This window comes from Lathyrus oleraceus, chromosome 5, assembly GCF_024323335.1.
Source record: "Lathyrus oleraceus cultivar Zhongwan6 chromosome 5, CAAS_Psat_ZW6_1.0, whole genome shotgun sequence".
NCBI lineage: Eukaryota > Viridiplantae > Streptophyta > Magnoliopsida > Fabales > Fabaceae > Lathyrus > Lathyrus oleraceus.
The window spans coordinates 233605217-233611580 of NC_066583.1; the positions used below are offsets into that span (position 1 = coordinate 233605217).

The window sequence follows — 6364 nt, forward strand, 5'->3', positions numbered from 1 at the left end:
TTCGTAAGGATCACTAAAGGAGACAAAATTTAAATTCCGCTGCGTTTTGGATCGATATTCTCCTTCAGTGGTATCAGAGCCACTTATGAAACCATGCATCTGATAGTTGTTTGTTTTATGTATTTTCTGTGTTAATACGATTAAAAGACATAATGAATTAAATAATAAACGAGTAATTAAATTTGGCATCATGTGTGTATGATTTGGATGATTCATGTTGACTATGCTTCAAAATCTGATGTTAGTATGGTGAAGCAGCGATACATCGATCGTCCATAGGTTACACAATTGAGATCGATCAAGTTATATATATGATATAAATAATTCTAATGCAAAATACAGTATATATGATATATTGTTTCTCTTTCACTCATTCAAACACTTAATGGTTGTTTTCCTTTGGTCGATCAATGGTCATTTGCTTCGGAATCCGATGAAAGTATGGTGAAGCAATGACGTATTGATCAATCATACTGAATTAATAATCGAGGTGTGTTTAACGGTATGTGTCATACCCCAATTTTGTCCGGGCATATTTAAATTTTCATAAAATTGATTTCATTATTATTTGCATCGTATGTTCAGCATGACATGCATATTGTTCGGCCATACAAGTTTGTTAAAATCTAGTGTGAGTGAATTCAAGTGCTGATTATGTCTGTTTGATTAAGGATTGGTGGTTCATTAAATTCATAACTCCGTTCATTAACCATGTTCATGTGATCAGTTCAGGTCATGTTCAAATCTATCATACATACATAGTTAAGGCTTGGTCCAAAATCCAATTTTATACTTTTAATCCACCCTTTGCTCTTTAGGATTCACCACCAAAACCATATGTACAAATCATATTCAAAATAATGGTCACATGCCAAATTGCATTTTTCATTTGTGAATTAACTAGCATAATGTACAAAGGTACCTGCTTCACTTTCCATAAACTCATTTCAAACCGTGTGGCACTGATGGGAGGTTAACATAGGCTAATGAAGAAATACTTTCGGTGGAATAACGAATCCTACCACAAACTATAAAACATAGTACAGCATATAAAAGGCGTTGATATACATCCTCACCCGTCGCTCATGACAAAATTATTGCGAAACCCAGTCAGGCGTGAATACTGTTGTAATAGCACGCATGAGTTAGTCATGTTACCGTGATTTCTGCAGATTTATCAGGAAAACTCCAAGATTGCTAAACAAGTGAGATACGGTAACCAGGACCAGCTACAAACTATTACAAAGTTTAAACAGCCAATGAAAAGAAAGTTACATGTAGCATTCAAGTTTCTAATCCAGTTATGACAGTTTGAAACTGAGCTCAAATGAAATACAAAAGTTTGGAGCTCACACAAATAAAAGCTAATCACTTTGATTTAATGCGGGCCTATTAAGTATGGAGTTTGAAGTGATGATGTACTGTGATAATTTTCGGCAGAGGTTCTGGTTCTTCTAAAAAGCCAAAAGCCATTCGGCGCAGTTGCAAGATTTCCGGCTTCGTCAAGAATCCAGTGACCATAACATTGCAGCAAGCGCTATGGAAGCCAAACCCAACATGTTCCAACTGTGACAGGACAATACTAGCATCATCCGCCCTTCCAGCCCTAGTTAAGTATGGTATCAAATCACAGTACAGCTGCATCCGACATCAACACAATCTTCGCAAAACCATGTCAAGGCAAGCTTCATGTTGCAAAACCTCAGTCCAAATATGCATACCAGCATAATGGCATATGTGACGCAAGCCTGGTGCTGCAATCTCTGTAGACTTGCCAAGAAAAAACTCATTGCACGGAAGTTGTAAGGCCACGGATAATGCAATAATCTGGACACGAGTTGAACTTCACTTAAAGCCTTGATCAAAAGTACTCAAAAGGTCCACACATCCTGAAACATCAATCAGTACAATCAAGTTACTAACCACCTAAGCCATGACCTAAGACCTGCATAAAAAGCTTCATTCATCAGACCATGAGAACCATAATCCATAGTTACAAAACAAGGCTTAATGGAGAAAACAAGGCTACAACAACTATTACACCAGAAGGAGAACCAGAAGGATTACAGGTATACATTAATTAAGTCTAAATTTCACAATGGTGCTCAAAGTCCTACAAAGGATCAATTCACGTTTTTACGGCAGTAAGAACTCCTTGGGATAACACCAAATTTATGGGACCACATGACTCCCAGAAAAACGCTCACTCACTACAGACGAAAACAGGATTGCTCTTAACAAAATCAGGAATATTTGGTCCCCACCAAAATCTAAAGAAAAGATTTCATGCTAACGGAATGATTTGCTGGATCCGCCAGCTCACACCATCACATGAACCTCGTACCACCTCTCTATAAGAAGGGAATGAAATCCACTCAAAAAGGGGACCCTACTGTTACTCTGCCGAAAATCATTACCTGAATTCCTCAAAGTCCAAATCACAAAAAACTATTCAGAGTTTCTCGCCGAAACTCTGAGGTAGTCGGACTGAACCCCTCGGTGAGCACCCGCGACCTGAGCCATCATCAAACACCGAAATCAGAAGAAGATTCAAGCTAAAAGAAAGGCGAATCGCAAGGGAGTGTCAGCGTTTACCATGAATCGTGTAGAGATCTGCGTAAAGGATCGTCGGGATCTGGAGTAGGCCGAAATCCCAAGGGGAAAGCACACCGCTACACTGTAGGAATCAATTCAAAACTTCACAAAAGAGGATCAATTCAGAAGATAGAAGGAGGAAGTTCGAAGAAAAAGCTTACCTGTTCATTTACCGCCAAAGCATCTCAACATGGTAGATCCTTAATCCTCTGTTCCTTTACTCTGGTTTTATTTTGACACCATCGAATGTAGGCGCGACTGGTCTCATTCTTGAGTCGATTTGTATCTGCATTAATGACTTGTTCTGGTACTTCGCTTTGAGGTTCTTGTGTTGTGCATGAGTTTTATTTTATGATAGGGCTTCAGGATAGTTTATGGTTTACATTGCTAAGTGTGGATCTGCTTCCCTATTATCACCATCAGTTTTGTGTTAAGGTGGAACTCTGGTTTCCTTTGAGCTTTTCTATAAGAAAGGTGACGAACATGTCGAGGAGAGAGGGAGAGATTTAGACGGAGGTGAAAGCTTTAGTTTTATCTGTTTCCTAATTGTGGTTGTCTTTTGGTTTTAAGTGTGGGTTTAAGATCATTTATGAGGAATCTGTGTGGGTTTAAGATCATTTATGAGGAATCTTTCCTCACTGCTCGAGGTCTACCACCGCGTTTGGTCCTCCATATTGCATTAATAATCATTTTCCTCGGTTTCCTTTTTGTTACACATGACTGTTGGATTTGGAAAAGGTTTCTTTCCTTTCTTCATGATGTTCCCTGTAGAAGTTGGAAAGACTTTGTTGGGATCCAATCTAGGTTTGGATTGGACTAAAGCGGATTTTTCCCCATGGGCTTCCTGGGTTTCGACCCACTCTTTTTCCTTGCTGTTCTGTGTCCTAAGGGGCCTCAGAGGCCGTCAAGGCCCGTCTCTTTTTTTGGATAGTTTCTTTCTTTATGTTTGTGTTGTTAGCATAAGATTGGTTTGAATTTATTTGATTTTAAAACATGAATTTTATTTATTAAAAAAAAACTTTATTATCATAATTATCTAATATTGATTATATAATTTACTACTATTTAATTAATAGGTTTTATTTCTATTTTATTATTTAGCATAATTTAGATAATTACTCACTTTTGAGAATTATTATTTTGTGCTTGTTTATTCATTTGTACAAATTATTGATCTCATATGTGTGGCGCATTACAATCCCGACAAATCATTTCAAATTTCACCCATCTAAAACCAATTTCAAAAAATACATCATACAATTCTCGATTCAAACATCGAGCCCATTTTAAAACACCCTTGTAAGTCGATTGCTCTTAGCATCGCCATCAACCTCACATAGCTTACTCTTGGGCTTCCTTACAATGAAACCTACTTGGTTATTGATTAATCGAGTAGATGAAATAATACACTAAATAACATTCATCTCATTCATAAACACAAATTCAAACCATTCAATTTCAAAAGGATTTTCTCTCTTAACATAAACTTGGGATGAAAAGGAGATAGTAAGCGTACGCTTCACTATTTCTCAAGCACTTGAATAATTGGCGTACGCCATATTGCGCGAGTTCTTGTCATCCGATTAAACCTTAATCATACACATTCAAACCACATTTTTTAAATCAATTACAAGTTCCAAATCCTTTTAATTCCATATTTTGGATGAAAAGGGGAATAGTGAGCATCCGCTTCATTATCTCTGGATTATTCGAATAATTGGCGTACGCCATATTGCTCGGATTTTCGTCATTCAAATAAAACCCTTTCAATCAATACACTCCTCAAAACCTTTTAACATTAATCTTTGAATGAAAAGGAGAATAGTGAGCATCCGCTTCATTATCTCTCGATTATTCGAATAATTGGCGCACGCCATATTGCTCGGATTTTTTGTCATTCAAATAAAACCCTAATAATCATAATATCTCAAATCAAATCTACCAATCCAAAATCCAAACATGTCCTTTACAATTTAAACTTCGGATGATAAAAGATGAGAGGCGTACGCCTCGCCATCTCTCGATTATTTGAATAATTGGCGAACGCCATATTGCACAAATTATCAACTTCCGACTAAAACACGCTAAATAAACTTGGGTTAGGGAATAAGTGGCGTACGCCTCATTATTCTTTGAATAAACAAGTAGGGGGCGTACGCCTCGCTACCGTGCATATTCAACATCCACAAACAAACTTTCAAAATAATCTGAATGAAAAAGGAATAGAAGGCGGACGCCTTATTACTCCTCGAAAGAATTGGACAATTGGTGAACACCACATTTCTCAACCTTTCGTCGTTCTCCAAAACATCTCGAACAAATCAAACTAGCTTCTCGCCCCCGAGCGATCGAAACCAATCAAAACCCAAACACATCAATTCAACTTGTCACCCCCGTGTGACCGAAACCCTTTTCAAAAAGAACATTGTTAATCCTTTCTAACGCGCACAACAAACCAATGCTTAAGCCTCCGCCGAGAGTAGACAAGCCAGCGTTTAGCCGTTAGAACGCCGACCTACACAGTCGTTCAAACAAAACACACCAAAACCGTAGTAGCCCGAACTACGAATGCTCTGATTTCCTTATTGCACCATAAGGATACGTAGGCACGAGATTGCGAGATCTTGGCGAGCACACTAATAAAAAACCTCCCTGTTCTTCTCTTGAGGTCTTCATCCATCTCTATCCAATATTTAATTACTCGAATAAAGTGAATAACATGCAATTAACATTCAAATAGCAAATTAGACTAAAAGGTTCCCGTTGAGTACAACGGACGTGAGGGGTGCTAATATCTTCCCCTTGCGTAATCGACTCCCGAACCCGAATATGGTTGCGACGACCATTATTCTGTTTTTCAAAGGTTTTATCGATATTTTCCTATTCCTTAATTGGGATAAATAAAGTTCGGTGGCGACTCTGTTCGAACATAATTTTTTTTCCGCGACCATCGCGAGGAATCGTATTTTTCGAGATGCGACAGTATGAAATTGGTGCATTATGGTTCATGACGGTTCAAGGGTTGTGCTTTCAAAGAGTTATGCGATTAGAGTTGTGACTGCGCAAGAGTTGTGCTTTAAAGTATCAAGTGTTGAGGCGAAAATCGACGTCGACTTCAAATGAATTTTTCATTAAAATTTTGCGTCGGAGCGCTGCCCCCTTGACCCCTGTCTGCTGAACGGTTAGTGGAACCCCCGGCTAACTCTACGTAGTGTGATTAGTCGCCAAAATTTAATTTGGTTTATTTAATTAACAGAATTTAAATTATTAATAATAATAATGTGTTTATTATTATTGTCTTGTGGTGATCGGTTATGACCTTAGTTTTCCTTTATTTTATTTTGGGATTTTAAAATACGACATGCGTGTCGTGCCTCTCTTTTAATCTCTTAATCTAACTTTTTTCTCATCTCACTCCCTCGTATGTAAAACGAGTTTCTTTTATGTGATGTAATGTTATGAAGAAAGAGAAGAATACAATATCAAAGGAGGACAACCTTGAAGATCTTGCTTGGAGAAACTTAGATCGTTATTAGGTTAGCTTAGGTTCTCTTATTGGCTTGGGAGAACAATTGCGCTAGGGGCCATAGCTGTTTCATTTTGTATGTATGATGATGCATGTGAATGTATGTTAATGCATGTGAGAGACGATTTATATGATAAATAATCCGGTGAGATCAGAATAATTGCAAATTCCCTCAAATTAAATATTAAGTTTATGCTTTCCAAGTTTTAGCACTCATCAAGACGAGTATCGAATAATGTAGGT

At 37.7% G+C, this 6364-nt stretch overlaps 1 long non-coding RNA gene across 2 annotated transcripts; it reads right to left on the reverse strand.

Moving 5' to 3' along the window:
- Nucleotides 1-1211: 1211 nt before the first annotated feature.
- Nucleotides 1212-3621, reverse strand: LOC127083272 (uncharacterized). 2 transcript variants are annotated; one of them, XR_007788370.1, is made up of 3 exons: nt 2596-3621; nt 2418-2514; nt 1212-1945 (listed from the first exon to the last, which is right to left on the reverse strand). It is a non-coding gene; the product is annotated as an uncharacterized LOC127083272 (long non-coding RNA). The 2 variants fall into 2 exon arrangements; XR_007788369.1 differs by having other exon boundaries at nt 2418-3621.
- Nucleotides 3622-6364: the final 2743 nt, after the last annotated feature.